This window comes from Eriocheir sinensis, chromosome 12 (genome assembly GCF_024679095.1).
Source record: "Eriocheir sinensis breed Jianghai 21 chromosome 12, ASM2467909v1, whole genome shotgun sequence".
NCBI lineage: Eukaryota > Metazoa > Arthropoda > Malacostraca > Decapoda > Varunidae > Eriocheir > Eriocheir sinensis.
The window spans coordinates 22,266,264-22,275,830 of record NC_066520.1 but is presented as its reverse complement, the minus strand read 5'-3'; the positions used below and the strand labels follow the sequence as shown (position 1 = coordinate 22,275,830).

Sequence of the window (9,567 nt, the reverse complement as noted above, 5' to 3'; positions counted from 1 at the left end):
ATGCCGAGGCAAACGTACATACAGCACCCCGAACAGCACATTAGCCGCACATGCCCTTAAAAAGCCTTACACACACACACACACACACACACACACACACACACACACACACAAATCTGGCCAGGTCATATGCACCCACGCACTCCAACATGAAAGGACACACACACACACACACACACACACACACACACACACACACACACGTGAGCTAAATTACTAAATCATTTATTAAATACTTACAGAAAGACTACAATGACGACGACGACGATGATGATGACGACTTGATATGACTGTAGTAGTAGTAACAATAGTAGTAGTAGCAATAGCAGCAGCAGTAGTAGTAATAGTAGTAGTAGTAGTAGTAGTAGTAGTAGTAGTAGTAGTAGTAGTGGAAGTGACTGCGTGAGAAACCCAACGTAGGCGCGCAATGAAATGGAAAGTGTGAGAGAGAGAGAGAAATCAACAACGAAGGACACGTAGTAAAAGAAAAAAGAAGATAAAGAAAGAAACAAGTATATACGAGAGAGAGAAAAATCAACAATAACAAAAACTAGGCCAGGATCACCTCAAAGTACAAAAAAAAAAAAACACTTCGAAAAAAAACAAAATCCCCGGAAAACGCAAATAAAGATCGGAAAAAAAAAGCAGACAATATAATGTTAAAAATAAGCAAAAAAAAAAGAAATAAAAACCAAGTGATAGATCTTTAAGACAGACAGACAGACAGACGAGAACAAGACAAGTAACAGACGCCTTGCTACCACCACCACCACCACGACCACCACCAGTTGCTTCACTACCACAAGGCGAGCGAGGAACAGACTGGAGGCTACCCCGCTTCTGCCCGCTCGCTACCCAACCTCGTCCACTCACACCAGATCTCACACTGACTGGCCGCTTGATCTCTGCCTTCTCTTACCCCGCTCGCTCGCTCGCTGGCTGGCCCGTTTTGCGTTGGTCTTTCTTCCTCTCTCTCCCCGTCCTCTCACACTCTTCCTCGTGCTGGTATTTCGTCTTCTTCTCCTCGTCTCTGTCTCTCTTCTTCTTTGTATCAGTCTGTCTCTCTCCTTCTCTCTGTCATTCCTTCTCCTCCTCCTTCTTCCGTCTGTCTCTGTCTTCTATGTACCAGACTGTCTCTCCTCTCTGTATCATTCCTTCTCCTGCTCCTTCTTCCGTCTCTGCCTCTCTTTCTCCTCTGTATATCTCTGCCTCTCTCCTTCTCTGCATTCTTTTCCTATAGGTGGTTCTGCTTCTCCTGGTCCTATTCCTCTTCCTCCTCCTCCTCATCTCTCTCTCTCTCTCTCTCTCTCTCTGGTTCTCTCCGGATATATCTGCCTCTCTCTCCTTCTCTGTATCAATCTCTGTAACTCTTTTCCTATACTGTAGTTGTCCTGCTCCTTCCTCCTACTCCTTCCCTGATTCTCGGTACCTACCTCTCTTCTAGTTTAGTGTACTGTCTTGTTTTTCTCTCTAACTCTCCTTGGATTTCTTTTCCGATCCACAGTTCTCTCTATCTACTTCTTATTTTCTTACTCCATATCTCTCTGTTTCTCTCTATTATTTCTTTCTTCTCTCTTCCATGTATTTCGTCTCTCCCTCCTTCCCTCCCTCCATTCGTCCATACGTCTTCTCTCTCCTCGTTATTTCTATTTGGGGGGTTCCTTCCTTTCTTCTTCTTCCCTCACGTCCATCATTCTTCCATATTGATAATTCTCTTTTCCTTCAATTTGTCTTCCTCCCTCTCCCCCTTTCTCTCTCTCTTCTTTCCTCTCTCCTCTTCATACAGGGTCTCATTTTTTGCTTTCATCTGTCCCTATCTGTCTCTTTCTCTCCCATTATCTCCCTCCCATCCTCTCTTTAGTTTCCCTATCTCAGTTCCTTCCCTTTACCTCCTCCCTTTCTCTCTCTCTAATGGTGTGTGACAGAGATGTGCACTAAGACCACGAGTAGCGATTTTGTATGCCCCTCAACTGTACTTTACCGTTACTCTCTCTCTCTCTCTCTCTCTCTCTCTCTCTCTCTCTCTCTCTCTCTCTCTCTCTCTCTGTCACCGTTCTTTCTACCTACGAGAGAGAGAGAGAGAGAGAAAAAAGGAATGAAAGAGGAAAGATACATAGGAAGGAAGGAAGGAAGGAAGGAAGGAGCGGATTACACTAGCAAAGGTTATGCATACAGGGAACCATGACTTTCGGATATGGAGGAAGAAGAAGAAGAAGAAGAAGAAGAAGAAGAAGAAAAAGAAGAAAGGAAGAAGAAGACGAAAGAAAACCAGAACACGAACAAGAACGAGAAGAGAAAGAACGAGAGAACGATAAGACATAAGAGGAAATACTAAAGAAAGAGAAAGAAAAGAAGAAAATGAATATGAACGTAAAGAAAAAGGAAGAACATAAAGAGAAAAATAGAAGAAAGAAACAAAAAACCAGAACGAAGGAGGGAGGAAGGAATAACGAAGACGAGAGAAGAGGAGGAGAGAAGAGGAGGAGGAGAGAGAGAAGAGGAGGAGGAATGAGAGAAGAGGAGGAGGAGGAGGAGGGGGAGGAGGAGGAGCAACAAGTAAAGAAGGTTTGTTGCTGCCCCAGAAACGAGGAGAGAGAGAGAGAGAGAGAGAGAGAGAGAGAGAGAGAGAGAGAGAGAGAGAGAGAGAATTTTTCCCCAACCGCTGAACTGTCACCTAATTTGACCTTGGTTTGAAACGAAGAGGAGGAGGAGGAGGAGGAGGAAGAGGAGGAGGAAGATGAGGAGGAGGAAGAGGAGGAGGAAGAGGAGGAGGAGGAGGAGGAAGAGAGCAGTGACATGTAATGAAGCGAAATTGAATAACCTGGGGCAAGGCTTCCTCCTCCTCCTCCTCCTCCTCCTCCTTTTCCAGCTTCCCTTTCATACTTCTTTTCTCTTTATTTTTTGCCCTTTATTCTCATTTCCTTCGCCTCCTTCCTTTCCTTCCTTCTCCTAACTCTCACCTCCTCCTCCTCCTCCTCCTCCTCCTCCTCCTTCATCCCTTTTCTACACATCTTTCCTTCTTCTCTCCTTTATATCCTCCTTCATTCCTTTTCCTCTTTCCTACACCTCCTCCTTCATTTTCATTATCTCTCCTTCACCTCCTCCCCTCCTTCATTCTCATTATCTCTCCTTTACCTCCTCCTCCTTCAGTCTTCTCTTTCCTTCACCTCCTTCTCTTCACTCTCCTCTTTCCTTCACTCCTCTTTCAGTATCCTCCTCTTTCCTTCACCTCTCCTTCACCTCCTCCTCCTACTCTCCTTCAATCTCATCCTCCCTCCCTCCTTCACCTTCTCGAAAGTAAACAAAGGCAAACACGTTAAACCTATTACACACCTTACAATTTGCACCTGATATACACTAATTAGCACACACACACACACACACACACACACACACACACACACATACACGCACAGGAAGTCAGGTCCGCGGTCTTTAATTTTCTTTCCAGGCGCGTTTGATGTGCATAATGAAAGACAAGAAGAAGAAGAAGAAGAAGAAGAAGAAGAAGAGATAAAAACAGACATGTAGACGAAGAGATTGATATATGGAAAGGCAGGCTGTGCGCGTGTGTGTGTGTGTGTGTGTGTGTGTGTGTGTGTGTGTGTGTGTAAGTCTTCAGAAGTCGTGTACGTAACCCATTGGTGCACACGATTTATGGTGACCTATCCTCGTAAACGCCAGGTGTGTGTGTGTGTGTGTGTGTGTGTGTGTGTGTGTGTGTGTGTGTTACCTCAACTCTAAACACACACACACACACACACACACACACACACACACACACACACACACACACACACACAGTCACCTTTGATGTCTAATAACCCGGAAAAAAAAGTCAGCATTAAATTCGAACTCGCTCCTTCATCTTTCACTAACCAGTTTATTTCTTAATGCAAACAAATTAATCATACCATCGCTTTTATTTCCCTCTTTTCATGTTTCACCAAAGTCACGATTGCTAGTTTTCATATCGTGTTAACATAATCTATCATATAATCCAATATTCTCGGTGTGTGTGTGTGTGTGTGTGTGTGTGTGTGTGTGTGTGTGCGTGTGCGTGTGAATCATCTAAGTCTATTTTTGGGTACCTTAAAATAATTCCCCGTTCTCACCTCCGTCGCTTCTAATTATAAAGTCATTCGTTTCTCACTAACTCTCAATTGCAAAACTCCTTATTAATAGTCCTCTCATAATTTGTCTCCCTGATTTAAAGAGTCCAAAGATTGAATCATTTCTCATTTTACGCTTTCTCTTTTTCTCTCTTCCTTCCCTTTTCTGTATATGCGTCAATCTCTCTTATTTTGTATTTATTTTACGTTTTCTCTCTTTTCCTATCCATTTCTGTATATCTGTCTATCTCTCTTATTTTATGCTTATTTTATGCTTTCTCTCTTTTTCTATCCTTTTCTGAATATCTGAATCTCTATCTTATGCTTATTTTACGCTCTCTCTCTTTTCCTATCTATTTCTGTCTGTCTTGTCTATCTATCTATCTATCTATCTATCTATCTACCTACCTACCTATCTCTCCCTCTATCTTTCTTTATTTTTCTTTTATTTCAAGGCAGCTAGAGTTATTCACATTAAACATTTACTCTCGTGCAAGCTTTCTCATTCGTCTCCATTATCTCTATTTTTACCCCCTGTCATCCTCAGCTATCATATACTCACTACTACTACTTCTACTACTATTACTACTACTATTACTACTACTACTACTACCACTACCGTTTACACCGTCGTCATGCATTTCTGTTTACTGCTACGCTCACAAATCGATGGTCATGACCTTCACTTCATGTTTATTTTATTTATATTTAGCGTCTGAATCCGCTCTCCACCTTCCTCAATTACCGTTAAACATTCCTCCATTTAAAAGATCATCCTTATCCGGGGGGAGGAAGAGGAGGAGGAGGAAGAGAAGGAGGAGGAAGAGGAAGGAAGGAAGGAAGAATGGAGGAAGGAAGAGGAGAAAGCACACAACATTACCAAGCGACTATTTTACGGTCACTTCCTTCCGCTTGGGCATATGCAAGGTACACACACACACACACACACACACACACACACACACACTCAGCCTTCATTAAACAAACACTGGAAAGGGAAGTGTCGGCCTGTCTTCCGTGGCCTCGTCCAAGGAAGAGGAGGAGGAGGAAGAAGAGGAAGAGGAGGAGGAGGAGGAGGAGAGTAAGATCACCCACTTCATTTCAATCTATTACTAACCTATTTCTTCCTTACTCTATCATGTTCAATTATTATCATTATCATCTATTCTCATCTTATTCTTTATTCTTGTTCTTCATATTGTTTCGTTCTATCGCATTCCATTCTCGTGACCTTGACAGCCATGCCCGTTAGTCTATTACAGAACGAAACTTTTCTAAGCGTTCCTCCTACATTCATTCTTCTTTCCTCTGTTCGTTTTTCATTTTTTCTTGTCTCCCTCTCCTCCTTTCCTTCACCTCCTTCCTTTCATTTTTCTTTCCTTCATCTCTCTTTCATTCTTCTTTCCTTCATCTCCCTTTCATTCTCCTCCTTTCCTTCACCTCCTTCCTTTCATTCTTCTGTACTTCAGCTCATCTCCTTCCTTTCATTCTCCTTTGCTTCACCTCCTCCTTCTAATTCTTCTACTTTCTCTTACCTCCTCCTTCTCATTCTTCTACTTTCTCTTACCTCCTCCCTGTCATTCTTTCATCCACCTCCCCCCTCTCATTCTTCCTCTCTTCTTCATCTTCTCCGTCTCTTCCTTTATCCTTCCCTCTCATTCTTCTCCTTTCCTTCATCTCCTCATTTTCTTTTTCTCCTTTCACTCAGCTCCTCCCTTTTATCCTTTTTTCCTTCACCTCCTCCCTCTTTCATTCTTCTCATTTCCCTCACCTCCTCTCCTTCATATCCTTTACCTCCCCCCTTTCATTTTTCTCCTTTCCCTCATCTCCTCTCCTCTAGTCTTCATCTTCGTTATAGCTAGCCATCCAAAAAGACAAAGAAAACGAGACAGTACACCACAGAGAAAGCAAAATTTAAAGGCACACCAAAACAATATCGAAGTCATTGCCATCATCAACAGTGGAAGACATTACTATAACTCCATCCTGCTCGGGGCACCTTCATCACTATTACGTAATTACTCTTTCAGTCTTTACTATCTATCCAATAATTTCACTCATGATAAAGGCCTTTCCCAACGTACTCCATCTCTCTCTCTCTCTCTCTCTCTCTCTCTCTCTCTCTCTCTCTCTCTCTCTCTCTCTCTCTCTCTCTCTCTCTCTCTCTCTCTCTCTCTCTCTCTCCCCCTCCCTCCCCGATGCCCTAATGAGTCTAATCCATCCTTCTCGAGGCATCAAATTTACCATCAAATATTTAATTATTACTCTTTCAACCCCATCTACTTATCTACATCTCTCCACACGTACACACACAAAAAAAAACTAATAACACGCAACAGTGAATTTAGATGCGATACAGAGGATAGTTTACATAGCGGAGAGTGAAGATGTGGAGCGAAAAAGCCTTAGAGGAATGTTATATGGATGAAACTAATGTAAAAATGAGAGAAAAAAAAAAGAAGAGTTAGGTTAGCAGATGTCCTTGCATTGCTAATCTTAACTGTTATTATTATGTTCAGATATTACATTGGAACTGTTTAATATATTTGTGTTACTGAATATGACTGAAAAAAAAAAACTCTCTTTACTTTGATTTTTGTTATTGTTTTATTCAGAAAATCCGCGAAATGCAACGTAAAGAAAAAAAATAGATTAGAGAGAAAGAAAATAAAGAAAAAAAGAGAAAAGACAAAGAAAGAAAAAGTGAAATAAGAAAACAAGTCAAAGAAACAAGAAAAGAGAGAAAAAGTCTTCTCGTTAGCTGGAAAAAAGTGGAAATAAAGAAAACAGATGACGCTTTGCATAATTACTCAGCCATTAAAGACACACACACACACACACACACACACACACACACACACACACACACACACACACACACACACACAAGGGGAGCATCGTTAACTTTTCCATAAGAATGATAAATAAAAATAAAAGTCTTCCATGATATTGAGTAAGAAGGAAAAGTGAGGAGGAGGAGGAGGAGGAGGAAGGAAGGAAGAAGTTATGGTGAAGGAAAGTTGCGAGCTGTCAGAAAGAACATGGAGAAGGAGGAGGCGGAGGGGGAGGAGGAGGAGGAGGGAGAGGAGGAGGAGGAGGGGGAGGAGGAGGAGGAGAATGTATGGAGGAGGATATGTCAAGAAAAACAAAAGAGAAACGCTGAGAGAGGAAACGAGAGAGAGAGAGAGAGAGAGACCGAGAGAGAGAGAACTACTACCACTACTACTACTACTACTACTACTACTACTACTACTATTACTACTGCTACCCAACCTGACATAACCTCGAACCGTGTGTATGTTTGTCTGTCAAGCTTTCTACAATTATTTAGCATACATCCGGGGGGGTGGAGGACACTCTCTCTCTCTCTCTCTCTCTCTCTCTCTCTCTCTCTCTCTCTCTCTCTCTCTCTCTCTCTCTCTCTCTCTCTCTCTCTCTCTCTTTCTGTTTGCTCACCCAGTTTATCTCCTCTTACTTCTCTCTCCCTCCCTCCCTTAATCTCTCCAGTCTATATTATCTTCGTCTCTCTCTCTCTCTCTCTCTCTCTCTCTCTCTCTCTCTCTCTCTCTCTCTCTGCTCCATTTCTTCATTATTTCCTTTCTTTCTTTCTTTCTTCTTTCCTCCCTTTTTTCTTCCTTTCTTTCCTTCCTTCCTTTCATATTTCCTTCTTTTCCTCCTTCCCCTCTTTCTTCCTTCCTTTCTTTCTTCTTTTCTTTCCTCCTTTCTTCTTTACTTTCTTCTTGACACACCCTTCGTCCTCCATGTTCTCTCTACTATATTCGGGACAGATCCAGGCCACATCCTCCTCCTCTTCCTCCTCCTCCTCCTCCTCCTCCTTCTACCTCATTCTACTGCACTGTACCCTGGCTCTCTCATTTGTCTCCTCCTCTTCCTTCTTCTGTCTCCTTCCATTCCTCCTTTACTTCGTCCTGATACTGATTACTCTATTTTTCTGTCCACTTTTTTATCTCTTGTTTATATTTTTTTCCATTTGTTTCCCTTATAATTCTTCTCTTCTTCATTTTATTCGTTTTCTTACTTTCTTTCCTCCTCAGTGAATGCATCTCTGTTCTTATCTTCCACTTCCTCCTCCTCCTCCTCCTCCTCCTTCTCCTCCTCCTCCTTCCCGTTTCTCTTTTTTCTCTCTTCTTTTTTTACATTCCTATCAAGCACTTTCATTCTTCAGGGTCATCAGCTATACCCTTTCCCCTTTTTTTTTCACTTCCCTAAGCAATTACTACTACTACTACTACTACTACTACTACTACTACTACTACTACTACTACTACTACTTGCTTCTCTCTACTTTCTCGACCTTTCCCTCACCCCTATTATTGCCCTGTCTTCGTCTCATCAGGGGGTGGAGAGTGAAATTAGATGGAGGAAGGAAGGAGGGAGGGAAGGAGGGAGAGAAGTAGAATCAATTAGCTGGTGGACAGAAGGAGGAGGAGGAAGAAGGAAGAAAAGACAGAGAGAGGAAGGAATGAAGGAGATGAAAGAGAGGAGAAAGAGACAGGAGGAGGAAGGAAAGAGAGGAGCTGAGGAGGAAGAGGAAGAGGAGGAAGAGAAGGAGGAAGACTCACGCAACAGGTGGTCAAAACGCGCTCTCGGACTCTTTAAATCCACCTCAAGTTCCGATGATGATGATGATGACGATGATGTTTCCGGATGATCATATGTTCCGTGGTGGTGGTGGTGGTGGTGATGGTGGTGGTGGTGGTGATGGTGATGAGAGTGGTGGTAGTGATAATAGGGATGGTGGTGGTGTTGGTGATAGTGGTGATGATAGTGGAGGTGGTGGTGGTGGTGGTGGTGGTGATCATAGTAGTGGTGGTGGTGATGATAGAAGTGGTGGCGGTGGTGGTGGTGGTGTTGGTGGTGTTGAAGATTCCACGGCCGTCGGTGATGATATCCTTTTTTTCTTGTTTATTTTTCTCTCTTGACCTTCGTGAATCTAACATTTCTTCTATTTACATTTTTCTTCCTTTCTTTCCGTCGTATTTTCTTCATCCACGAATTCTTAAAGCTATGCGCAGATCCGTTTTTCTTTTGTTTTTCCCTCATTTTTTTTCCTCCTCGCTGCTATCACCTCATTTTCTTCGTCTTCGTCTTCGTGTTCGTAATATTCACTTTTTTTCTCTCTCTCTCCCTCGTGTGAATTAACATATTTGGGTTGATGACTACGTTTTCTTTTTCCTTCCCTCCTTCCTCCCAGTCGGTGCGTCGGAACAGGTGGGTCACTCTCTTATATATGCAAATGTATCCCAACCTTTTTATCACCGCTTGTCAACAGTGGAATCGTTTTTTTTAGTCTTTGTCTATCTGTCTATATCTCCTTCCTTCTGTCTTTCTTTCTGTCTTTCTATTTCTCTGTCTGTCTATATCTCTTGCTATCTCTCTTTCTCTCTTTCTTTCTTTCTATCTGTCTGTCTTTATCTCTCTCTATCTTTCTTTG

General features: G+C 42.4%; 1 protein-coding gene across 5 annotated transcripts in view; it reads right to left on the bottom strand.

The window, feature by feature from the left end:
• The window catches only part of LOC126997635 (uncharacterized), an 86,794-nt gene extending 85,915 nt beyond the window's left edge, over window positions 1-879 (bottom strand). For 2 of the 5 annotated variants that reach the window (XR_007752230.1, XM_050858842.1), the window contains exon 1: window positions 241-396. The gene's annotated coding sequence lies outside the window, so the exon portion shown is untranslated. Of the gene's footprint in view, window positions 1-240; window positions 397-800 lie in introns of those variants that run through there. The other 3 variants (XM_050858843.1, XM_050858844.1, XM_050858847.1) reach the window with 3 other exon arrangements.
• Window positions 880-9,567: the final 8,688 nt, after the last annotated feature.